Raw genomic sequence first — 24,550 nt, forward strand, 5'->3', positions numbered from 1 at the left:
ACTTTGGATAACTCCTGAACACAACCAACACATCTCAAAGTGCAGCTTGGGGTGGCCGAGTTTCGTGCCATGGCACAACAGAACACGTGGCCTATATCGTCAGCCTATAAGTCTTTTTTTTTTTTTTTGCAATAAGCAACAATAAGATCACAGACAAAATGGAAAAAGATGGAAAGAATAGAATCCATGATGAAAGAATGGAACATGACCTGTCATCAGTTTTTAGAATCTTGGGAATCTATATGTAGTGTGACCCAAGTTTAAAGGCAAAGAAGCTGGAGCTACTTGCTGAGAGAAAGTTCCTTGCAGTCCCTAAAACCAACAAGGAGTTGGAGTTGGAGAGCAATCTGGAGCTTGCTCAGAAAGATCTCAAGCAGCAGACATCCAGTACAAAGGACCTGCGAGTTAAGCTGGAGGAGATGAAGGGAGAGAAAGAGGCCCTTCAAAATGTACGCTCAAAAGCAGAGAGTTGGGGAGTGAGCTGGTGTTTGAAAGGGTTACAACTGTGAAGCTGCAGCTTAGGTTAAGCAGAAAAAAGAAGGCTGCAAAGAGGACCCTGGAAGGATCACAGGCTTCCTACAAGCTCAGCTAGTGGAAGAGAAAGTCCTTTGTGGCTCTGCTCACCGAGCACAGATGGGAAATCAACGCCCTCACGGTTGCGCTGAAGAAGACTGAGCAGCAGTTGGATAGTGATAACAGTGAGTGGAAGGACGAAAAGTCATCCCTCCCTCAGGCCACAGAAAGCATAGAATCCATGATGAAAGAATGGAACATGACCTGTCATCAGTTTTTAGAATCTTGGCAATCTATATGTAGTGTGACCCAAGTTTAAAGGCAAAGAAGCTGGAGCTACTTGCTGAGAGAAAGTTCCTTGCAGTCCCTAAAACCAACAAGGAGTTGGAGTTGGAGAGCAATCTGGAGCTTGCTCAGAAAGATCTCAAGCAGCAGACATCCAGTACAAAGGACCTGCGAGTTAAGCTGGAGGAGATGAAGGGAGAGAAAGAGGCCCTTCAAAATGTACGCTCAAAAGCAGAGAGTTGGGGAGTGAGCTGGTGTTTGAAAGGGTTACAACTGTGAAGCTGCAGCTTAGGTTAAGCAGAAAAAAGAAGGCTGCAAAGAGGACCCTGGAAGGATCACAGGCTTCCTACAAGCTCAGCTAGTGGAAGAGAAAGTCCTTTGTGGCTCTGCTCACCGAGCACAGATGGGAAATCAACGCCCTCACGGTTGCGCTGAAGAAGACTGAGCAGCAGTTGGATAGTGATCACAGAGAGTGGAAGGAGGAAAAGTCATCCCTCCCTCAGGCCACAGAGAGCATAGAATCCTTGAGATCCAGATCCCCAAAAAGAAGAGGACGAAGAAGCTCTTGCAATGCATGGCTCCAGAATTCCACAATGAGGTAAAGCAACAACAACAACAACAACAACAACAACAACAAACAGAAAACAGAAAACACCCCCAAACAAATAGAGGAAAAAAATAGTATGCCATGCTATCGTGCAATCCACAATATCCCGCTGTATCTTGTTTTGAACTTATTAACCGCATGTTCATTGATCAGTCAACTGCGGTGGCGGCCGGTGGCTGTCCGCCTTCCCACTCCTTTGGGCAGCCACTTCCGGGGTGTTACATAAATTTGTCATCATCTCTGGACAGCATGAGACTGTGTCAGGTCAAATAGTAGCTGACATGCGAAAATAATTTAAACTTGCTAAATCCGAACAAATTCCTGAAGACCTCTCTCGATTAGTCTCTCGCAAATGAGTTATATGGCCAAGGCGACCTATTTGGATTCTGGTTTGGAACCGCTAACCATTTTCAACACCATATCTTATTATATTGTGTATTTTTCCATTATAAATGATATTCCTCCCACATTTGTGTTTCCGGGTGAAGTTATACACTGAAGTTTTGGCAAAAAGAAGAACCACTTAGACGATACAGAAATGTGTTTCCGCCTGGTTTAGAAACGGGGACCTTTCGTGTGTGAGGTGAACGTGACAACCACTACACTACGATAACCAAAGGGAGTGCCCTACCTGCATGTGTCAGCGTAAATGCAGCTGTCATATTTGACTACTATCGTTTCATAGGCATTGTGTTGAGTGCACACAATTCCGCAATGTTTGATTTTGCGGAGGAAACACAAATGAAACTGTTTCCGCCCGGTTTCTAACCGGAGCCCTTTCGCTTGTTAGGCGAACGTGATGACCACTACACTACGGGAACCGATGAAAACATCTTTGGTGCACGTTCGGCCCGAAACCCGCCAGTCATAGCTTTCTACAAACGTTACAGCTACGGCTGCTTTGTCGTGGATTTTTAACAGTAAGTCTATGATACACTTACATTTTTCAGTGAATACCTCTACGTAGTAACTAGAAGTGCCCCGACCTTCGGAAGGACGGGCCAAATTTTCTATGTCACCGTTCCTCGTTAGTATAGTGGACAGTATCTCCGCCTGTCATGCGGAAGACCGGGGTTCGATTCCCCGTCGGGGAGAATTTTCTACCAGCTGTTGCTTATTCAGTTGGAAGGACAAAAGTTACATAGCAGTATCATGAATGTTAGCTTCATGCCAAAGCTTAACCTTCTCTTAATTTTGCAGGACTTCTGTTTGGTCTCAAGGAAACTCTGGAAAACCTTCGATGACTCAGGAGGGGAAAGAAAACCTGCCTCAGTCTGCATTCAGCAGTGATAGAGAACTGCTGACCCCGACTGCATATGTTTTTAGCCACTTGGTTAAGAGCACTTTGGATAACTCCTGAACACAACCAACACATCTCAAAGTGCAGCTTGGGGTGGCCGAGTTTCGTGCCATGGCACAACAGAACACGTGGCCTATATCGTCAGCCTATAAGTCTTTTTTTTTTTTTTTGCAATAAGCAACAATAAGATCATAGACAAAATGGAAAAAGATGGAAAGAATAGAATCCATGATGAAAGAATGGAACATGACCTGTCATCAGTTTTTAGAATCTTGGGAATCTATATGTAGTGTGACCCAAGTTTAAAGGCAAAGAAGCTGGAGCTACTTGCTGAGAGAAAGTTCCTTGCAGTCCCTAAAACCAACAAGGAGTTGGAGTTGGAGAGCAATCTGGAGCTTGCTCAGAAAGATCTCAAGCAGCAGACATCCAGTACAAAGGACCTGCGAGTTAAGCTGGAGGAGATGAAGGGAGAGAAAGAGGCCCTTCAAAATGTACGCTCAAAAGCAGAGAGTTGGGGAGTGAGCTGGTGTTTGAAAGGGTTACAACTGTGAAGCTGCAGCTTAGGTTAAGCAGAAAAAAGAAGGCTGCAAAGAGGACCCTAGAAGGATCACAGGCTTCCTACAAGCTCAGCTAGTGGAAGAGAAAGTCCTTTGTGGCTCTGCTCACCGAGCACAGATGGGAAATCAACGCCCTCACGGTTGCGCTGAAGAAGACTGAGCAGCAGTTGGATAGTGATCACAGAGAGTGGAAGGAGGAAAAGTCATCCCTCCCTCAGGCCACAGAAAGCATAGAATCCATGATGACAGAATGGAACATGACCTGTCATCAGTTTTTAGAATCTTGGGAATCTATATGTAGTGTGACCCAAGTTTAAAGGCAAAGAAGCTGGAGCTACTTGCTGAGAGAAAGTTCCTTGCAGTCCCTAAAACCAACAAGGAGTTGGAGTTGGAGAGCAATCTGGAGCTTGCTCAGAAAGATCTCAAGCAGCAGACATCCAGTACAAAGGACCTGCGAGTTAAGCTGGAGGAGATGAAGGGAGAGAAAGAGGCCCTTCAAAATGTACGCTCAAAAGCAGAGAGTTGGGGAGTGAGCTGGTGTTTGAAAGGGTTACAACTGTGAAGCTGCAGCTTAGGTTAAGCAGAAAAAAGAAGGCTTCAAAGAGGACCCTGGAAGGATCACAGGCTTCCTACAAGCTCAGCTAGTGGAAGAGAAAGTCCTTTGTGGCTCTGCTCACCGAGCACAGATGGGAAATCAACGCCCTCACGGTTGCGCTGAAGAAGACTGAGCAGCAGTTGGATAGTGATCACAGAGAGTGGAAGGAGGAAAAGTCATCCCTCCCTCAGGCCACAGAAAGCATAGAATCCATGATGAAAGAATGGAACATGACCTGTCATCAGTTTTTAGAATCTTGGGAATCTATATGTAGTGTGACCCAAGTTTAAAGGCAAAGAAGCTGGAGCTACTTGCTGAGAGAAAGTTCCTTGCAGTCCCTAAAACCAACAAGGAGTTGGAGAGCAATCTGGAGCTTGCTCAGAAAGATCTCAAGCAGCAGACATCCAGTACAAAGGACCTGCGAGTTAAGCTGGAGGAGATGAAGGGAGAGAAAGAGGCCCTTCAAAATGTACGCTCAAAAGCAGAGAGTTGGGGAGTTAGCTGGTGTTTGAAAGGGTTACAACTGTGACGCTGCAGCTTAGGTTAAGCAGAAAAAAGAAGGCTGCAAAGAGGACCCTGGAAGGATCCCAGGCTTCCTACAAGCTCAGCTAGTGGAAGAGAAAGTCCTTTGTGGCTCTGCTCACCGAGCACAGATGGGAAATCAACGCCCTCACGGTTGCGCTGAAGAAGACTGAGCAGCAGTTGGATAGTGATAACAGTGAGTGGAAGGACGAAAAGTCATCCCTCCCTCAGGCCACAGAAAACCTCAGGCAGACTCTGCAGGAAAGGAGCAGGAGTGGGAGAAGGCAGATACCTACATGAGGACACGGCTGGAGGACCTTGAGTCCTCAAAAGTCCTCCTCAAAAGTCTATAGTTTAGTCTATCCTCAAAAGTCTATAATACACTTACATTTTTCAGTGAAAACCTCTACGTAGTAACTAGAAGTGCCCCGACCTTCGGAAGGACGGGCCAAATTTTCTATGTCACCGTTCCTCGTTAGTATAGTGGACAGTATCTCCGCCTGTCACGCGGAAGACCGGGGTTCGATTCCCCGACGGGGAGAATTTTCTACCAGCTGTTGCTTATTCAGTTGGAAGGACAAAAGTTACATAGCAGTATCATGAATGTTAGCTTCATGCCAAAGCTTAACCTTCTCTGAATTTTGCAGGACTTCTGTTTGGTCTCAAGGAAACTCTGGAAAACCTTCGATGACTCAGGAGGGGAAAGAAAACCTGCCTCAGTCTGCATTCAGCAGTGATAGAGAACTGCTGACCCTGACTGCATATGTTTTTAGCCACTTGGTTAAGAGCACTTTGGATAACTCCTGAACACAACCAACACATCTCAAAGTGCAGCTTGGGGTGGCCGAGTTTCGTGCCATGGCACAACAGGACACATGTGGCCTATATCGTCAGTCTATAAGTCTTTTTTTTTTTTTTTGCAATAAGCAACAATAAGATCACAGACAAAATGGAAAAAGATGGAAAGAATAGAATCCATGATGAAAGAATGGAACATGACCTGTCATCAGTTTTTAGAATCTTGGGAATCTATATGTAGTGTGACCCAAGTTTAAAGGCAAAGAAGCTGGAGCTACTTGCTGAGAGAAAGTTCCTTGCAGTCCCTAAAACCAACAAGGAGTTGGAGTTGGAGAGCAATCTGGAGCTTGCTCAGAAAGATCTCAAGCAGCAGACATCCAGTACAAAGGACCTGCGAGTTAAGCTGGAGGAGATGAAGGGAGAGAAAGAGGCCCTTCAAAATGTACGCTCAAAAGCAGAGAGTTGGGGAGTTAGCTGGTGTTTGAAAGGGTTACAACTGTGACGCTGCAGCTTAGGTTAAGCAGAAAAAAGAAGGCTGCAAAGAGGACCCTGGAAGGATCCCAGGCTTCCTACAAGCTCAGCTAGTGGAAGAGAAAGTCCTTTGTGGCTCTGCTCACCGAGCACAGATGGGAAATCAACGCCCTCACGGTTGCGCTGAAGAAGACTGAGCAGCAGTTGGATAGTGATAACAGTGAGTGGAAGGACGAAAAGTCATCCCTCCCTCAGGCCACAGAAAACCTCAGGCAGACTCTGCAGGAAAGGAGCAGGAGTGGGAGAAGGCAGATACCTACATGAGGACACGGCTGGAGGACCTTGAGATCCAGATCCCCAAAAAGAAGAGGACGAAGAAGCTCTTGCAATGCATGGCTCCAGAATTCCACAATGAGGTAAAGCAACAACAACAACAACAACAACAACAACAAACAGAAAACACCCCCAAACAAATAGAGGAAAAAAATAGTATGCCATGCTATCGTGCAATCCACAATATCCCGATGTATCTTGTTTTGAACTTATTAACCGCATGTTCATTGATCAGTCAACTGCGGTGGCGGCCGGTGGCTGTCCGCCTTCCCACTCCTTTGGGCAGCCACTTCCGGGGTGTTACATAAATTTGTCATCATCTCTGAACAGCATGAGACTGTGTCAGGTCAAATAGTAGCTGACATGCGAAAATAATTTAAACTTGCTAAATCCGAACAAATTCCTGAAGACCTCTCTCGATTAGTCTCTCGCAAATGAGTTATATGGCCAAGGCGACCTATTTGGATTCTGGTTTGGAACCGCTAACCATTTTCAACACCATATCTTATTATATTGTGTATTTTTCCATTATAAATGATATTCCTCCCACATTTGTGTTTCCGGGTGAAGTTATACACTGAAGTTTTGGCAAAAAGAAGAAGCACTTAGACGATACAGAAATGTGTTTCCGCCCGGTTTAGAACCGGGGACCTTTCGTGTGTGAGGTGAACGTGACAACCACTACAATACGATAACCAAAGGGAGTGCCCTACCTGCATGTGTCAGGGTAAATGCAGCTGTCATATTTGACTACTATCGTTTCATAGGCATTGTGTTGAGTGCACACAATTCCGCAATGTTTGATTTTGCGGAGGAAACACAAAGGAAACTGTTTCCGCCCGGTTTCTAACCGGGGCCCTTTCGCTTGTTAGGCGAACGTGATGACCACTACACTACGGGAACCGATGAAAACATCTTTGGTGCACGTTCGGCCCGAAACCCGCCAGTCATAGCTTTCTACAAACGTTACAGCTACAGCTGCTTTGTCGTGGATTTTTAACAGTAAGTCTATAATACACTTACATTTTTCAGTGAATACCTCTACGTAGTAACTAGAAGTGCCCCGACCTTCGGAAGGACGGGCCAAATTTTCTATGTCACCGTTCCTCGTTAGTATAGTGGACAGTATCTCCGCCTGTCATGCGGAAGACCGGGGTTCGATTCCCCGTCGGGGAGAATTTTCTACCAGCTGTTGCTTATTCAGTTGGAAGGACAAAAGTTACATAGCAGTATCATGAATGTTAGCTTCATGCCAAAGCTTAACCTTCTCTTAATTTTGCAGGACTTCTGTTTGGTCTCAAGGAAACTCTGGAAAACCTTCGATGACTCAGGAGGGGAAAGAAAACCTGCCTCAGTCTGCATTCAGCAGTGATAGAGAACTGCTGACCCCGACTGCATATGTTTTTAGCCACTTGGTTAAGAGCACTTTGGATAACTCCTGAACACAACCAACACATCTCAAAGTGCAGCTTGGGGTGGCCGAGTTTCGTGCCATGGCACAACAGAACACGTGGCCTATATCGTCAGCCTATAAGTCTTTTTTTTTTTTTTTGCAATAAGCAACAATAAGATCACAGACAAAATGGAAAAAGATGGAAAGAATAGAATCCATGATGAAAGAATGGAACATGACCTGTCATCAGTTTTTAGAATCTTGGGAATCTATATGTAGTGTGACCCAAGTTTAAAGGCAAAGAAGCTGGAGCTACTTGCTGAGAGAAAGTTCCTTGCAGTCCCTAAAACCAACAAGGAGTTGGAGTTGGAGAGCAATCTGGAGCTTGCTCAGAAAGATCTCAAGCAGCAGACATCCAGTACAAAGGACCTGCGAGTTAAGCTGGAGGAGATGAAGGGAGAGAAAGAGGCCCTTCAAAATGTACGCTCAAAAGCAGAGAGTTGGGGAGTGAGCTGGTGTTTGAAAGGGTTACAACTGTGAAGCTGCAGCTTAGGTTAAGCAGAAAAAAGAAGGCTGCAAAGAGGACCCTAGAAGGATCACAGGCTTCCTACAAGCTCAGCTAGTGGAAGAGAAAGTCCTTTGTGGCTCTGCTCACCGAGCACAGATGGGAAATCAACGCCCTCACGGTTGCGCTGAAGAAGACTGAGCAGCAGTTGGATAGTGATCACAGAGAGTGGAAGGAGGAAAAGTCATCCCTCCCTCAGGCCACAGAAAGCATAGAATCCATGATGACAGAATGGAACATGACCTGTCATCAGTTTTTAGAATCTTGGGAATCTATATGTAGTGTGACCCAAGTTTAAAGGCAAAGAAGCTGGAGCTACTTGCTGAGAGAAAGTTCCTTGCAGTCCCTAAAACCAACAAGGAGTTGGAGTTGGAGAGCAATCTGGAGCTTGCTCAGAAAGATCTCAAGCAGCAGACATCCAGTACAAAGGACCTGCGAGTTAAGCTGGAGGAGATGAAGGGAGAGAAAGAGGCCCTTCAAAATGTACGCTCAAAAGCAGAGAGTTGGGGAGTGAGCTGGTGTTTGAAAGGGTTACAACTGTGAAGCTGCAGCTTAGGTTAAGCAGAAAAAAGAAGGCTTCAAAGAGGACCCTGGAAAGATCACAGGCTTCCTACAAGCTCAGCTAGTGGAAGAGAAAGTCCTTTGTGGCTCTGCTCACCGAGCACAGATGGGAAATCAACGCCCTCACGGTTGCGCTGAAGAAGACTGAGCAGCAGTTGGATAGTGATCACAGAGAGTGGAAGGAGGAAAAGTCATCCCTCCCTCAGGCCACAGAAAGCATAGAATCCATGATGAAAGAATGGAACATGACCTGTCATCAGTTTTTAGAATCTTGGGAATCTATATGTAGTGTGACCCAAGTTTAAAGGCAAAGAAGCTGGAGCTACTTGCTGAGAGAAAGTTCCTTGCAGTCCCTAAAACCAACAAGGAGTTGGAGAGCAATCTGGAGCTTGCTCAGAAAGATCTCAAGCAGCAGACATCCAGTACAAAGGACCTGCGAGTTAAGCTGGAGGAGATGAAGGGAGAGAAAGAGGCCCTTCAAAATGTACGCTCAAAAGCAGAGAGTTGGGGAGTTAGCTGGTGTTTGAAAGGGTTACAACTGTGACGCTGCAGCTTAGGTTAAGCAGAAAAAAGAAGGCTGCAAAGAGGACCCTGGAAGGATCCCAGGCTTCCTACAAGCTCAGCTAGTGGAAGAGAAAGTCCTTTGTGGCTCTGCTCACCGAGCACAGATGGGAAATCAACGCCCTCACGGTTGCGCTGAAGAAGACTGAGCAGCAGTTGGATAGTGATAACAGTGAGTGGAAGGACGAAAAGTCATCCCTCCCTCAGGCCACAGAAAACCTCAGGCAGACTCTGCAGGAAAGGAGCAGGAGTGGGAGAAGGCAGATACCTACATGAGGACACGGCTGGAGGACCTTGAGTCCTCAAAAGTCCTCCTCAAAAGTCTATAGTTTAGTCTATCCTCAAAAGTCTATAATACACTTACATTTTTCAGTGAAAACCTCTACGTAGTAACTAGAAGTGCCCCGACCTTCGGAAGGACGGGCCAAATTTTCTATGTCACCGTTCCTCGTTAGTATAGTGGACAGTATCTCCGCCTGTCACGCGGAAGACCGGGGTTCGATTCCCCGACGGGGAGAATTTTCTACCAGCTGTTGCTTATTCAGTTGGAAGGACAAAAGTTACATAGCAGTATCATGAATGTTAGCTTCATGCCAAAGCTTAACCTTCTCTGAATTTTGCAGGACTTCTGTTTGGTCTCAAGGAAACTCTGGAAAACCTTCGATGACTCAGGAGGGGAAAGAAAACCTGCCTCAGTCTGCATTCAGCAGTGATAGAGAACTGCTGACCCTGACTGCATATGTTTTTAGCCACTTGGTTAAGAGCACTTTGGATAACTCCTAAACACAACCAACACATCTCAAAGTGCAGCTTGGGGTGGCCGAGTTTCGTGCCATGGCACAACAGGACACATGTGGCCTATATCGTCAGTCTATAAGTCTTTTTTTTTTTTTTTGCAATAAGCAACAATAAGATCACAGACAAAATGGAAAAAGATGGAAAGAATAGAATCCATGATGAAAGAATGGAACATGACCTGTCATCAGTTTTTAGAATCTTGGGAATCTATATGTAGTGTGACCCAAGTTTAAAGGCAAAGAAGCTGGAGCTACTTGCTGAGAGAAAGTTCCTTGCAGTCCCTAAAACCAACAAGGAGTTGGAGTTGGAGAGCAATCTGGAGCTTGCTCAGAAAGATCTCAAGCAGCAGACATCCAGTACAAAGGACCTGCGAGTTAAGCTGGAGGAGATGAAGGGAGAGAAAGAGGCCCTTCAAAATGTACGCTCAAAAGCAGAGAGTTGGGGAGTGAGCTGGTGTTTGAAAGGGTTACAACTGTGAAGCTGCAGCTTAGGTTAAGCAGAAAAAAGAAGGCTGCAAAGAGGACCCTAGAAGGATCACAGGCTTCCTACAAGCTCAGCTAGTGGAAGAGAAAGTCCTTTGTGGCTCTGCTCACCGAGCACAGATGGGAAATCAACGCCCTCACGGTTGCGCTGAAGAAGACTGAGCAGCAGTTGGATAGTGATCACAGAGAGTGGAAGGAGGAAAAGTCATCCCTCCCTCAGGCCACAGAAAGCATAGAATCCATGATGACAGAATGGAACATGACCTGTCATCAGTTTTTAGAATCTTGGGAATCTATATGTAGTGTGACCCAAGTTTAAAGGCAAAGAAGCTGGAGCTACTTGCTGAGAGAAAGTTCCTTGCAGTCCCTAAAACCAACAAGGAGTTGGAGTTGGAGAGCAATCTGGAGCTTGCTCAGAAAGATCTCAAGCAGCAGACATCCAGTACAAAGGACCTGCGAGTTAAGCTGGAGGAGATGAAGGGAGAGAAAGAGGCCCTTCAAAATGTACGCTCAAAAGCAGAGAGTTGGGGAGTGAGCTGGTGTTTGAAAGGGTTACAACTGTGAAGCTGCAGCTTAGGTTAAGCAGAAAAAAGAAGGCTTCAAAGAGGACCCTGGAAGGATCACAGGCTTCCTACAAGCTCAGCTAGTGGAAGAGAAAGTCCTTTGTGGCTCTGCTCACCGAGCACAGATGGGAAATCAACGCCCTCACGGTTGCGCTGAAGAAGACTGAGCAGCAGTTGGATAGTGATCACAGAGAGTGGAAGGAGGAAAAGTCATCCCTCCCTCAGGCCACAGAAAGCATAGAATCCATGATGAAAGAATGGAACATGACCTGTCATCAGTTTTTAGAATCTTGGGAATCTATATGTAGTGTGACCCAAGTTTAAAGGCAAAGAAGCTGGAGCTACTTGCTGAGAGAAAGTTCCTTGCAGTCCCTAAAACCAACAAGGAGTTGGAGAGCAATCTGGAGCTTGCTCAGAAAGATCTCAAGCAGCAGACATCCAGTACAAAGGACCTGCGAGTTAAGCTGGAGGAGATGAAGGGAGAGAAAGAGGCCCTTCAAAATGTACGCTCAAAAGCAGAGAGTTGGGGAGTTAGCTGGTGTTTGAAAGGGTTACAACTGTGACGCTGCAGCTTAGGTTAAGCAGAAAAAAGAAGGCTGCAAAGAGGACCCTTGAAGGATCCCAGGCTTCCTACAAGCTCAGCTAGTGGAAGAGAAAGTCCTTTGTGGCTCTGCTCACCGAGCACAGATGGGAAATCAACGCCCTCACGGTTGCGCTGAAGAAGACTGAGCAGCAGTTGGATAGTGATAACAGTGGGCCTCATTCATGAAACGTTAGTAGATGTGTGCGTAGATTTGCACATAAAAGCCTACGCTACTAAAAACCTACTCCGGATTCATGAACGCCGCGGGAAACTCAGATCTGATCGTAAACACGTGTGTATGATCATGAATGCCAATCCATCGTAAGGTGGCAGCGCGCTCCCGATAATCAGCAATTAGCATGAACCCCGCCCATGAATTGCTAATGACCACCATATAAGGAGGTGTGTAGAGGCATCCTGTCAACCTGTCAGTCATGGCACAAAGAAAAAAAGAACGAGAAAGAAAAAAGAATTTTTCCGAAGCGGAGATTGAAGTTATTTTGGGAGAAGTGGAGTCCAAAAAAAAATGTTATTTTCATCTGTTAGTAGTGGTGTGACAGGGACAGGCAAAGCGAAAGCGTGGAGGGAGGTGACGGACGCAGTAAATGTGGTTTCTGTAGTGCAAAGAACTACGTCCGAGGTTAAACGTAAATGGTTTGACATTAAACTTGACGCAAAGAAACGCATTAGCGCACACAAAAAAAGTACATCTGCCACAGGAGGAGGACGCTCAGAGTCCAAATACCCCGTTGGTGCGCTCTACAACGGCCCGAGTAGCCGCGTGCGCCTCATTGTATGCTCCTGTGGTGTCTGCGGGCTGGCCAGTGGGGTCATAAGCCACGGCGTCAGTGGGTAACCCCTATCCCCTATGGATATAGAAAGGTAAGTCCATATATAACACACACATGTGATTATGCAGGCTATATTCTTACCAATGAGCCAGCCGTCTCTCACAGCTCCATCCTCCAAACGCGTGCCAACTGCGCAATTACGCAGGATGAATGCGTCATGCGTCCCACCGTGCCACCGTGCCACAACGTTTAACAACACACACTTTGCGTCACAGATCAGTTGCACATTCACGGAATGAAAGTTTTTCCGGTTAATGTAAGCAAATGCATCACCGGATGGAGCCTTGATGCGTACGTGTGTGCAGTCTATGGCACCGATAACACCTGGCATGTTTGCAACTGCACTGAACCCCTGCATTACTTCTGTCAGCCGTTGTGCGTCGTATGGAAATTGGATATACTCTGGCATTAATTTAATGATACCTCTGAGAACTGCAGGCAGGATGCGTCAATTTACATAGATAATTCACAATTATGAGTTTAATCTGAATCTTAATCCCGCCAATTGCCAACTAATTTAACTAAATATGTTATATTTTTAATCGTTTGCCATGTTTATATCACATGTTTCAAAGGCATCTGCGTATTGTGTACATAACAGAACGCATTATGAATTAAAATTGTAATTTCCAACAGTGACGAGCATTATTTATATGCGTTCTTAAATTTACACAAGCACTACGTGTGGTCAGCAGCATGTGTAGATTTTGTTAGTAGCTACGAAAAGATCGGAGCTACTAAAATATTGATGAATGCGGAGATGCACGTAAATTTCCGTCTGCGAACGGTTTACACACAAATTCGTTCTGCTCACGTTTCATGAATGAGGCCCAGTGAGTGGAAGGACGAAAAGTCATCCCTCCCTCAGGCCACAGAAAACCTCAGGCAGACTCTGCAGGAAAGGAGCAGGAGTGGGAGAAGGCAGATACCTACATGAGGACACGGCTGGAGGACCTTGAGTCCTCAAAAGTCCTCCTCAAAAGTCTATAGTTTAGTCTATCCTCAAAAGTCTATAATACACTTACATTTTTCAGTGAAAACCTCTACGTAGTAACTAGAAGTGCCCCGACCTTCGGAAGGACGGGCCAAATTTTCTATGTCACCGTTCCTCGTTAGTATAGTGGACAGTATCTCCGCCTGTCATGCGGAAGACCGGGGTTCGATTCCCTGACGGGGAGAATTTTCTACCAGCTGTTGCTTATTCAGTTGGAAGGACAAAAGTTACATAGCAGTATCATGAATGTTAGCTTCATGCCAAAGCTTAACCTTCTCTGAATTTTGCAGGACTTCTGTTTGGTCTCAAGGAAACTCTGGAAAACCTTCGATGACTCAGGAGGGGAAAGAAAACCTGCCTCAGTCTGCATTCAGCAGTGATAGAGAACTGCTGACCCTGACTGCATATGTTTTTAGCCACTTGGTTAAGAGCACTTTGGATAACTCCTGAACACAACCAACACATCTCAAAGTGCAGCTTGGGGTGGCCGAGTTTCGTGCCATGGCACAACAGGACACATGTGGCCTATATTGTCAGTCTATAAGTCTTTTTTTTTTTTTTTGCAATAAGCAACGATAAGATCACAGACAAAATGGAAAAAGATGGAAAGAATAGAATCCATGATGAAAGAATGGAACATGACCTGTCATCAGTTTTTAGAATCTTGGGAATCTATATGTAGTGTGACCCAAGTTTAAAGGCAAAGAAGCTGGAGCTACTTGCTGAGAGAAGGTTCCTTGCAGTCCCTAAAACCAACAAGGAGTTGGAGTTGGAGAGCAATCTGGAGCTTGCTCAGAAAGATCTCAAGCAGCAGACATCCAGTACAAAGGACCTGCGAGTTAAGCTGGAGGAGATGAAGGGAGAGAAAGAGGCCCTTCAAAATGTACGCTCAAAAGCAGAGAGTTGGGGAGTGAGCTGGTGTTTGAAAGGGTTACAACTGTGAAGCTGCAGCTTAGGTTAAGCAGAAAAAAGAAGGCTGCAAAGAGGACCCTGGAAGGATCACAGGCTTCCTACAAGCTCAGCTAGTGGAAGAGAAAGTCCTTTGTGGCTCTGCTCACCGAGCACAGATGGGAAATCAACGCCCTCACGGTTGCGCTGAAGAAGACTGAGCAGCAGTTGGATAGTGATAACAGTGAGTGGAAGGACGAAAAGTCATCCCTCCCTCAGGCCACAGAAAGCATAGAATCCATGATGAAAGAATGGAACATGACCTGTCATCAGTTTTTAGAATCTTGGCAATCTATATGTAGTGTGACCCAAGTTTAAAGGCAAAGAAGCTGGAGCTACTTGCTGAGAGAAAGTTCCTTGCAGTCCCTAAAACCAACAAGGAGTTGGAGTTGGAGAGCAATCTGGAGCTTGCTCAGAAAGATCTCAAGCAGCAGACATCCAGTACAAAGGACCTGCGAGTTAAGCTGGAGGAGATGAAGGGAGAGAAAGAGGCCCTTCAAAATGTACGCTCAAAAGCAGAGAGTTGGGGAGTGAGCTGGTGTTTGAAAGGGTTACAACTGTGAAGCTGCAGCTTAGGTTAAGCAGAAAAAAGAAGGCTGCAAAGAGGACCCTGGAAGGATCACAGGCTTCCTACAAGCTCAGCTAGTGGAAGAGAAAGTCCTTTGTGGCTCTGCTCACCGAGCACAGATGGGAAATCAACGCCCTCACGGTTGCGCTGAAGAAGACTGAGCAGCAGTTGGATAGTGATAACAGTGAGTGGAAGGACGAAAAGTCATCCCTCCCTCAGGCCACAGAAAGCATAGAATCCATGATGAAAGAATGGAACATGACCTGTCATCAGTTTTTAGAATCTTGGCAATCTATATGTAGTGTGACCCAAGTTTAAAGGCAAAGAAGCTGGAGCTACTTGCTGAGAGAAAGTTCCTTGCAGTCCCTAAAACCAACAAGGAGTTGGAGTTGGAGAGCAATCTGGAGCTTGCTCAGAAAGATCTCAAGCAGCAGACATCCAGTACAAAGGACCTGCGAGTTAAGCTGGAGGAGATGAAGGGAGAGAAAGAGGCCCTTCAAAATGTACGCTCAAAAGCAGAGAGTTGGGGAGTTAGCTGGTGTTTGAAAGGGTTACAACTGTGACGCTGCAGCTTAGGTTAAGCAGAAAAAAGAAGGCTGCAAAGAGGACCCTGGAAGGATCCCAGGCTTCCTACAAGCTCAGCTAGTGGAAGAGAAAGTCCTTTGTGGCTCTGCTCACCGAGCACAGATTGGAAATCAACGCCCTCACGGTTGCGCTGAAGAAGACTGAGCAGCAGTTGGATAGTGATCACAGAGAGTGGAAGGAGGAAAAGTCATCCCTCCCTCAGGCCACAGAGAGCATAGAATCCTTGAGATCCAGATCCCCAAAAAGAAGAGGACGAAGAACCTCTTGCAATGCATGGCTCCAGAATTCCACAATGAGGTAAAGCAACAACAACAACAACAACAACAACAACAACAACAACAAACAGAAAACACCCCCAAACAAATAGAGGAAAAAAATAGTATGCCATGCTATCGTGCAATCCACAATATCCCGCTGTATCTTGTTTTGAACTTATTAACCGCATGTTCATTGATCAGTCAACTGCGGTGGCGGCCAGTGGCTGTCCGCCTTCCCACTCCTTTGGGCAGCCACTTCCGGGGTGTTACATAAATTTGTCATCATCTCTGGACAGCATGAGACTGTGTCAGGTCAAATAGTAGCTGACATGCGAAAATAATTTAAACTTGCTAAATCCAAACAAATTCCTGAAGACCTCTCTCGATTAGTCTCTCGCAAATGAGTTATATGGCCAAGGCGACCTATTTGGATTCTGGTTTGGAACCGCTAACCATTTTCAACACCATATCTTATTATATTGTGTATTTTTCCATTATAAATGATATTCCTCCCACATTTGTGTTTCCGGGTGAAGTTATACACTGAAGTTTTGGCAAAAAGAAGAACCACTTAGACGATACAGAAATGTGTTTCCGCCCGGTTTAGAACCGGGGACCTTTCGTGTGTGAGGTGAACGTGACAACCACTACACTACGATAACCAAAGGGAGTGCCCTACCTGCATGTGTCAGCGTAAATGCAGCTGTCATATTTGACTACTATCGTTTCATAGGCATTGTGTTGAGTGCACACAATTCCGCAATGTTTGATTTTGCGGAGGAAACACAAAGGAAACTGTTTCCGCCCGGTTTCTAACCGGAGCCCTTTCGCTTGTTAGGCGAACGTGATGACCACTACACTACGGGAACCGATGAAAACATCTTTGGTGCACGTTCGGCCCGAAACCCGCCAGTCATAGCTTTCTACAAACGTTACAGCTACAGCTGCTTTGTCGTGGATTTTTAACAGTAAGTCTATAATACACTTTCATTTTTCAGTGAATACCTCTACGTAGTAACTAGAAGTGCCCCGACCTTCGGAAGGACGGGCCAAATTTTCTATGTCACCGTTCCTCGTTAGTATAGTGGACAGTATCTCCGCCTGTCACGCGGAAGACCGGGGTTCGATTCCCCGACGGGGAGAATTTTCTACCAGCTGTTGCTTATTCAGTTGGAAGGACAAAAGTTACATAGCAGTATCATGAATGTTAGCTTCATGCCAAAGCTTAACCTTCTCTGCATTTTGCAGGACTTCTGTTTGGTCTCAAGGAAACTCTGGAAAACCTTCGATGACTCAGGAGGGGAAAGAAAACCTGCCTCAGTCTGCATTCAGCAGTGATAGAGAACTGCTGACCCCGACTGCATATGTTTTTAGCCACTTGGTTAAGAGCACTTTGGATAACTCCTGAACACAACCAACACATCTCAAAGTGCAGCTTGGGGTGGCCGAGTTTCGTGCCATGGCACAACAGAACACGTGGCCTATATCGTCAGCCTATAAGTCTTTTTTTTTTTTTTTGCAATAAGCAACAATAAGATCACAGACAAAATGGAAAAAGATGGAAAGAATAGAATCCATGATGAAAGAATGGAACATGACCTGTCATCAGTTTTTAGAATCTTGGGAATCTATATGTAGTGTGACCCAAGTTTAAAGGCAAAGAAGCTGGAGCTACTTGCTGAGAGAAAGTTCCTTGCAGTCCCTAAAACCAACAAGGAGTTGGAGTTGGAGAGCAATCTGGAGCTTGCTCAGAAAGATCTCAAGCAGCAGACATCCAGTACAAAGGACCTGCGAGTTAAGCTGGAGGAGATGAAGGGAGAGAAAGAGGCCCTTCAAAATGTACGCTCAAAAGCAGAGAGTTGGGGAGTGAGCTGGTGTTTGAAAGGGTTACAACTGTGAAGCTGCAGCTTAGGTTAAGCAGAAAAAAGAAGGCTGCAAAGAGGACCCTGGAAGGATCACAGGCTTCCTACAAGCTCAGCTAGTGGAAGAGAAAGTCCTTTGTGGCTCTGCTCACCGAGCACAGATGGGAAATCAACGCCCTCACGGTTGCGCTGAAGAAGACTGAGCAGCAGTTGGATAGTGATAACAGTGAGTGGAAGGACGAAAAGTCATCCCTCCCTCAGGCCACAGAAAGCATAGAATCCATGATGAAAGAATGGAACATGACCTGTCATCAGTTTTTAGAATCTTGGCAATCTATATGTAGTGTGACCCAAGTTTAAAGGCAAAGAAGCTGGAGCTACTTGCTGAGAGAAAGTTCCTTGCAGTCCCTAAAACCAACAAGGAGTTGGAGTTGGAGAGCAATCTGGAGCTTGCTCAGAAAGATCTCAAGCAGCAGACATCCAGTACAAAGGACCTGCGAGTTAAGCTGGAGGAGATGAAGGGAGAGAAAGAGGCCCTTCAAAATGTACGCTCAAAAGCAGAGAGTTGGGGAGTGAGCTGGTGTTTGAAAGGGTTACAACTGTGAAGCTGCAGCTTAGGTTAAGCAGAAAAAAGAAGGCTGCAAAGAGGACCCTGGAAGGATCACAGGCTTCCTACAAGCTCAGCTAGTGGAAGAGAAAGTCCTTTGTGGCTCTGCTCACCGAGCACAGATGGGAAATCAACGCCCTCACGGTTGCGCTGAAGAAGACTGAGCAGCAGTTGGATAGTGATCACAGAGAGTGGAAGGAGGAAAAGTCATCCCTCCCTCAGGCCACAGAAAGCATAGAATCCATGATGAAAGAATGGAACATGACCTGTCATCAGTTTTTAGAATCTTGGGAATCTATATGTAGTGTGACCCAAGTTTAAAGGCAAAGAAGCTGGAGCTACTTGCTGAGAGAAAGTTCCTTGCAGTCCCTAAAACCAACAAGGAGTTGGAGTTGGAGAGCAATCTGGAGCTTGCTCAGAAAGATCTCAAGCAGCAGACATCCAGTACAAAGGACCTGCGAGTTAAGCTGGAGGAGATGAAGGGAGAGAAAGAGGCCCTTCAAAATGTACGCTCAAAAGCAGAGAGTTGGGGAGTTAGCTGGTGTTTGAAAGGGTTACAACTGTGACGCTGCAGCTTAGGTTAAGCAGAAAAAAGAAGGCTGCAAAGAGGACCCTGGAAGGATCCCAGGCTTCCTACAAGCTCAGCTAGTGGAAGAGAAAGTCCTTTGTGGCTCTGCTCACCGAGCACAGATGGGAAATCAACGCCCTCACGGTTGCGCTGAAGAAGACTGAGCAGCAGTTGGATAGTGATAACAGTGAGTGGAAGGACGAAAAGTCATCCCTCCCTCAGGCCACAGAAAACCTCAGGCAGACTCTGCAGGAAAGGAGCAGGAGTGGGAGAAGGCAGATACCTACATGAGGACACGGCTGGAGGACCTTGAGTCCTCAAAAGTCCTCCTCAAAAGTCTATAGTTTAGTCTATCCTCAAAAGTCTATAATACACTTACATTTTTCAGTGAATACCTCTACGTAGTAACTAGAAGTGCCCCGACCTTCGGAAGGACGGGCCAAATTTTCTATGTCACCGTTCCTCGTTAGTATAGTGGACAGTATCTCCGCCTGTCACGCGGAAGACCGGGGTTCGATTCCCCGACGGGGAGAATTTTCTACCAGCTGTTGCTTATTCAGTTGGAAGGACAAAAGTTACATAGCAGTATCATGAATGTTAGCTTCATGCCAAAGCTCAACCTTCTCTGCATTTTGCAGGACTTCTGTTTGGTCTCAAGGAAACTCTGGAAAACCTTCGATGACTCAGGAGGGGAAAGAAAACCTGCCTCAGTCTGCATTCAGCAGTGATGGAGAACTGCTGACCCCGACTGCATATGTTTTTAGCCACTTGGTTAAGAGCACTTTGGATAACTCCTGAACACAACCAACACATCTCAAAGTGCAGCTTGGGGTGGGCGAGTTTCGTGCCATGGCACAACAGGACACATGTGGCCTATATCGTCAGTCTATAAGTCTTTTTTTTTTTTTTTGCAATAAGCAACAATAAGATCACAGACAAAATGGAAAAAGATGGAAAGAATAGAATCCATGATGAAAGAATGGAACATGACCTGTCATCAGTTTTTAGAATCTTGGGAATCTATATGTAGTGTGACCCAAGTTTAAAGGCAAAGAAGCTGGAGCTACTTGCTGAGAGAAAGTTCCTTGCAGTCCCTAAAACCAACAAGGAGTTGGAGTTGGAGAGCAATCTGGAGCTTGCTCAGAAAGATCTCAAGCAGCAGACATCCAGTACAAAGGACCTGCGAGTTAAGCTGGAGGAGATGAAGGGAGAGAAAGAGGCCCTTCAAAATGTACGCTCAAAAGCAGAGAGTTGGGGAGTGAGCTGGTGTTTGAAAGGGTTACAACTGTGAAGCTGCAGCTTAGGTTAAGCAGAAAAAAGAAGGCTGCAAAGAGGACCCTGGAAGGATCACAGGCTTCCTACAAGCTCAGCTAGTGGAAGAGAAAGTCCTTTGTGGCTCTGCTCACCGAGCACAGATGGGAAATCAACGCCGTCACGGTTGCGCTGAAGAAGACTGAGCAGCAGTTGGATAGTGATCACAGAGAGTGGAAGGAGGAAAAGTCATCCCTCCCTCAGGCCACAGAAAGCATAGAATCCATGATGAAAGAATGGAACATGACCTGTCATCAGTTTTTAGAATCTTGGCAATCTATATGTAGTGTGACCCAAGTTTAAAGGCAAAGAAGCTGGAGCTACTTGCTGAGAGAAAGTTCCTTGCAGTCCCTAAAACCAACAAGGAGTTGGAGTTGGAGAGCAATCTGGAGCTTGCTCAGAAAGATCTCAAGCAGCAGACATCCAGTACAAAGGACCTGCGAGTTAAGCTGGAGGAGATGAAGGGAGAGAAAGAGGCCCTTCAAAATGTACGCTCAAAAGCAGAGAGTTGGGGAGTGAGCTGGTGTTTGAAAGGGTTACAACTGTGAAGCTGCAGCTTAGGTTAAGCAGAAAAAAGAAGGCTGCAAAGAGGACCCTGGAAGGATCACAGGCTTCCTACAAGCTCAGCTAGTGGAAGAGAAAGTCCTTTGTGGCTCTGCTCACCGAGCACAGATGGGAAATCAACGCCCTCACGGTTGCGCTGAAGAAGACTGAGCAGCAGTTGGATAGTGATCACAGAGAGTGGAAGGAGGAAAAGTCATCCCTCCCTCAGGCCACAGAAAGCATAGAATCCATGATGAAAGAATGGAACATGACCTGTCATCAGTTTTTAGAATCTTGGCAATCTATATGTAGTGTGACCCAAGTTTAAAGGCAAAGAAGCTGGAGCTACTTGCTGAGAGAAAGTTCCTTGCAGTCCCTAAAACCAACAAGGAGTTGGAGTTGGAGAGCAATCTGGAGCTTGCTCAGAAAGATCTCAAGCAGCAGACATCCAGTACAAAGGACCTGCGAGTTAAGCTGGAGGAGATGAAGGGAGAGAAAGAGGCCCTTCAAAATGTACGCTCAAAAGCAGAGAGTTGGGGAGTTAGCTGGTGTTTGAAAGGGTTACAACTGTGAAGCTGCAGCTTAGGTTAAGCAGAAAAAAGAAGGCTGCAAAGAGGACCCTGGAAGGATCCCAGGCTTCCTACAAGCTCAGCTAGTGGAAGAGAAAGTCCTTTATGGCTCTGCTCACCGACCACAAGTGGGAAATCAAGGCCCTCACAGTTGCGCTGAAGAAGACTGAGCAGCAGTTGGATAGTGATCACAGTGAGTGAAAGGAGGAAAAGTCATCCCTCCCTCAGGCCACAGAAAGCCTCAGGCAGACTCTGCAGGAAAGGAGCAGGAGTGGGAGAAGGCAGATACCTACATGAGGACACGGCTGGAGGACCTTGAGATCCAGATCCCCAAAAAGAAGAGGACGAAGAAGCTCTTGCAATGCATGGCTCCAGAATTCCACAATGAGGTAAAGCAACAACAACAACAACAACAACAACCACAAACAGAAAACACCCCCAAACAAATAGAGGAAAAAAATAGTATGCCATGCTATCGTGCAATCCAAAATATCCCGCTGTATCTTGTTTTGGACTTATTAACCGCATGTTCATTGATCAGTCAACTGCGGTGGCGGCCAGTGGCTGTCCGCCTTCCCACTCCTGTGGGCATGGGAGCATTGGTGGTTCAGTGGTAGAATTCTCGCCTGCCACGCGGGAGACCCGGGTCCGATTCCCGGCCAATGCAACAAGTCTTTAATAGTCTTTGAACTCAGGCATTGTACAACTACCAGAGTGCAATGCTAATGGCTTTTTGCCTGGATCAGGGTTGTGAAATGGATACATAAAAGGACCATGTGGCTGCAGGATATTGTTGAAAGTTTAAGCACTCACCTCTCTTCATGTTCATTAACGCTTCTCCATTTCACCAATGACGCGTAGCTGCATTTCGTGCCTTATCGTTGCAGTAAGTTGTGCGTCAGTTTCATGTTCTGAAGGTCGTGGCCCATCCCACTGGTTTCACAGACTTGCAAAAGATTCTGTGGAGAGGTTCCATCCACAGTCCTCGTGGCTCTAATGCATCACTGTTCTAGAATGTTATGTCACAGGCTGCAGTTGCTGAACACACATCCAGACACATCTTAAGAGGTGACAGGCAGTGCGGCTGGACAGTTTCTCTTAAATGATAGCCATGTCCTACAAGGATAAGGAGACAAGCTGTATAATGGGACAAGAGTTAACAACGGGAAGGTCCAAATGTGGGAACTTTGTTTCATCCACCAGCAGGGAGCCACGACAACGGGGACAAATGACGTGATTGTAAATCAAGCAAATAACACCTCAGGTATCCCCTAACCGAGACTCAAACCCGGGGGTGAGACGAATCCTAGCCACTAGACCATCAGGGAGTCACTCACCCTCCACAGCAAGCTGCTAATGGTCGTGGTGATGCAATTGGAATATGCTAGTGATGGGGTTTACTGTCCCTCAAGAGATTAAAAGGGTTCAGACAACTGACATGATTGTCAATCAAGCAAACAACACCCTGTCCCTTGTTTAAATAAAGCAGGGAGCTTCTGTCAATTCAGGATTCCCTGACCGGGAATCGAACCCGGGCCGCGGCGGTGAGAGCGCCGAATCCTAGCCACTAGACCATCAGGGAGGCAGGCATCGCACGTTATTAATGATAATTGTTCACACCAATTTGCAAAAAGGTTTTAAACAACTTCTTTTTCACACATGCAGTCGTACTATTCAATCATTTTCTTCAGTTCCTCTTGATGTTAAAGTGGCAAGTTTTTGTCAGCTCTACTTACATTAAAGATAGTGTATGCTGAGGGGCAAATCCATCCCAAAATTGGCCTCTTTAACGTAGCATTTCCTTGACCAGACATCAAAATCACCTCTCTCTCTACTCTTTACGCAGGTTCTATGGTGTAATGGTTAGCACTCTGGACTCTGAATCCAGCGATCCGAGTTCAAATCTCGGTAGAACCTTTAGGTAGGTGAAAGACATCTCATCTCAGCTTAAATAATCAAAGAACTGTAATGTATCTGTCCGTCACAGAATTGTGTAGGACAATCCTTGTGTTCTAGAGTGTTATTTCACAGAATTGTGTAGGACGATTCTGTGAAAAAACATTCTAGAACACAAATGATAACAAGTCCTACAAGGATAAGGAGACAAGGTCTATAAAGGGAAAGGAGGTAACAGCAGGAAGGTCCAAATCACGAGCAAGGTTTTCAAGGTAAGAATATTTTCTTGAACTCCATACAGAAATGTAGCCAAATTGCTTGTGTTTCCCTAGTGTCTGGATGGGACATCTTTCATTTTTCAGCATTTCTCGTTTTTCAGCTGAATGCATATTTACATCATTTTATGAAAGCCTCTGGGGCTAACTTGTAACTGTAGTTGACCGTGTGTTACATAACCAAAGGTCTTAAAACAGTCTTCTTTGTAATTGCTGTCTGAGAAGGACACACGGATTGGAGTCAAAAAGTATAGAGCAGTCCAGAGACTCTGTTCTCTGGAAGTTGCAAGAGAGGAGAGGTCCAGAGAGAAGATCATGGGGGTATGGCAAGAGCCTGTAACTACAAGCCCTGTTCTCTGGAAGTCCAAGGACAGAGAGAACAATAGGAGTATTGATAACCAGGAAACCACTTGTTGTACCAGAGACTCTACTTACCAATGAGGGTTGAGGAGGAGATCCTCTCGCATTGGTGTGACACTGTGAGGGACCCTGGGGAACACCCGGAAAACACATCAGAAGATGTTACAGTTGGTGAGACAGCAGACACTACACAAAAACAGACAGAACACTGGAAAAATAAGGAAAAAAAACCTGGCCATCGCAGAAGTGCATAGTCTTGAACTACCATATAGTTTGGCTCTGATGTTAGCCTGCTACGAGTACTAAGAGGTTTCCTGGGCATGGGAGCATTGGTGGTTCAGTGGTAGAATTCTCGCCTGCCACGCGGGGGCCAGTCGCGTATAGGTGGACTTCAGTGATGATCAGCACCATGGACAGTTTTTTTCCATTTTGACAACGACTATCTAGACTCAGGTTCGAATCCCACTCGGGCCAAAACTTGTAATGCATTATTAAACAGAAATCAATTTCTTGTTCATTCTTTGTTCAAATTATCTTTAAAATGAATGGCAGTAGTAATGTTTTTGTTTTTTTAAGTAATTTAGGACCTTAAAAATAACCTAAAAGGTTCTTAACTTAAAGGCAGTGTAAAGATGACTATCTAGATGCAAGTTCGAATCCCACTCGGGCCAAAACTTGTAATGCATTATTAAACAGAAATCAATTTCTTGTTCATTCTTTGTTCAAATTATCTTTAAAATGAATGGCAGTAGTAATGTTTTTGTTTTTTAAGTAATTTAGGACCTTAAAAATAACCTAAAAGATTCTTAACTTAAAGGCAGTGTAAAGAGACAAAAATACTAAAGCAAATGTCATGACATGTTATATCA

The 24,550-nt window shown here is 45.6% G+C and overlaps 11 non-coding genes across 11 annotated transcripts; 7 read left to right on the forward strand and 4 right to left on the reverse strand.

The window, feature by feature from the left end:
- Positions 1 to 2,153: 2,153 nt before the first annotated feature.
- trnav-aac (transfer RNA valine (anticodon AAC)) lies at positions 2,154 to 2,226 on the reverse strand. The gene has a single exon. It is a non-coding gene; the product is annotated as a tRNA-Val (tRNA).
- Positions 2,227 to 4,848: 2,622 nt separating this feature from the next.
- On the forward strand, positions 4,849 to 4,920 carry trnad-guc (transfer RNA aspartic acid (anticodon GUC)). Its single transcript has one exon. It is a non-coding gene; the product is annotated as a tRNA-Asp (tRNA).
- Positions 4,921 to 6,811: 1,891 nt separating this feature from the next.
- trnav-aac (transfer RNA valine (anticodon AAC)) lies at positions 6,812 to 6,884 on the reverse strand. Its single transcript has one exon. It is a non-coding gene; the product is annotated as a tRNA-Val (tRNA).
- Positions 6,885 to 9,506: 2,622 nt separating this feature from the next.
- Positions 9,507 to 9,578, forward strand: trnad-guc (transfer RNA aspartic acid (anticodon GUC)). Its single transcript has one exon. It is a non-coding gene; the product is annotated as a tRNA-Asp (tRNA).
- Positions 9,579 to 13,444: 3,866 nt separating this feature from the next.
- On the forward strand, positions 13,445 to 13,516 carry trnad-guc (transfer RNA aspartic acid (anticodon GUC)). Its single transcript has one exon. It is a non-coding gene; the product is annotated as a tRNA-Asp (tRNA).
- A 2,970-nt stretch (positions 13,517 to 16,486) lies between these two features.
- On the reverse strand, positions 16,487 to 16,559 carry trnav-aac (transfer RNA valine (anticodon AAC)). The gene has a single exon. It is a non-coding gene; the product is annotated as a tRNA-Val (tRNA).
- Positions 16,560 to 16,760: 201 nt separating this feature from the next.
- Positions 16,761 to 16,832, forward strand: trnad-guc (transfer RNA aspartic acid (anticodon GUC)). Its single transcript has one exon. It is a non-coding gene; the product is annotated as a tRNA-Asp (tRNA).
- Positions 16,833 to 19,187: 2,355 nt separating this feature from the next.
- trnad-guc (transfer RNA aspartic acid (anticodon GUC)) lies at positions 19,188 to 19,259 on the forward strand. Its single transcript has one exon. It is a non-coding gene; the product is annotated as a tRNA-Asp (tRNA).
- Positions 19,260 to 21,746: 2,487 nt separating this feature from the next.
- Positions 21,747 to 21,817, forward strand: trnag-gcc (transfer RNA glycine (anticodon GCC)). Its single transcript has one exon. It is a non-coding gene; the product is annotated as a tRNA-Gly (tRNA).
- An 843-nt stretch (positions 21,818 to 22,660) lies between these two features.
- Positions 22,661 to 22,732, reverse strand: trnae-cuc (transfer RNA glutamic acid (anticodon CUC)). The gene has a single exon. It is a non-coding gene; the product is annotated as a tRNA-Glu (tRNA).
- A 263-nt stretch (positions 22,733 to 22,995) lies between these two features.
- On the forward strand, positions 22,996 to 23,067 carry trnaq-cug (transfer RNA glutamine (anticodon CUG)). The gene has a single exon. It is a non-coding gene; the product is annotated as a tRNA-Gln (tRNA).
- Positions 23,068 to 24,550: the final 1,483 nt, after the last annotated feature.

Source organism: Centropristis striata, chromosome 5 (assembly GCF_030273125.1).
Source record: "Centropristis striata isolate RG_2023a ecotype Rhode Island chromosome 5, C.striata_1.0, whole genome shotgun sequence".
Classification (NCBI taxonomy): domain Eukaryota; kingdom Metazoa; phylum Chordata; class Actinopteri; order Perciformes; family Serranidae; genus Centropristis; species Centropristis striata.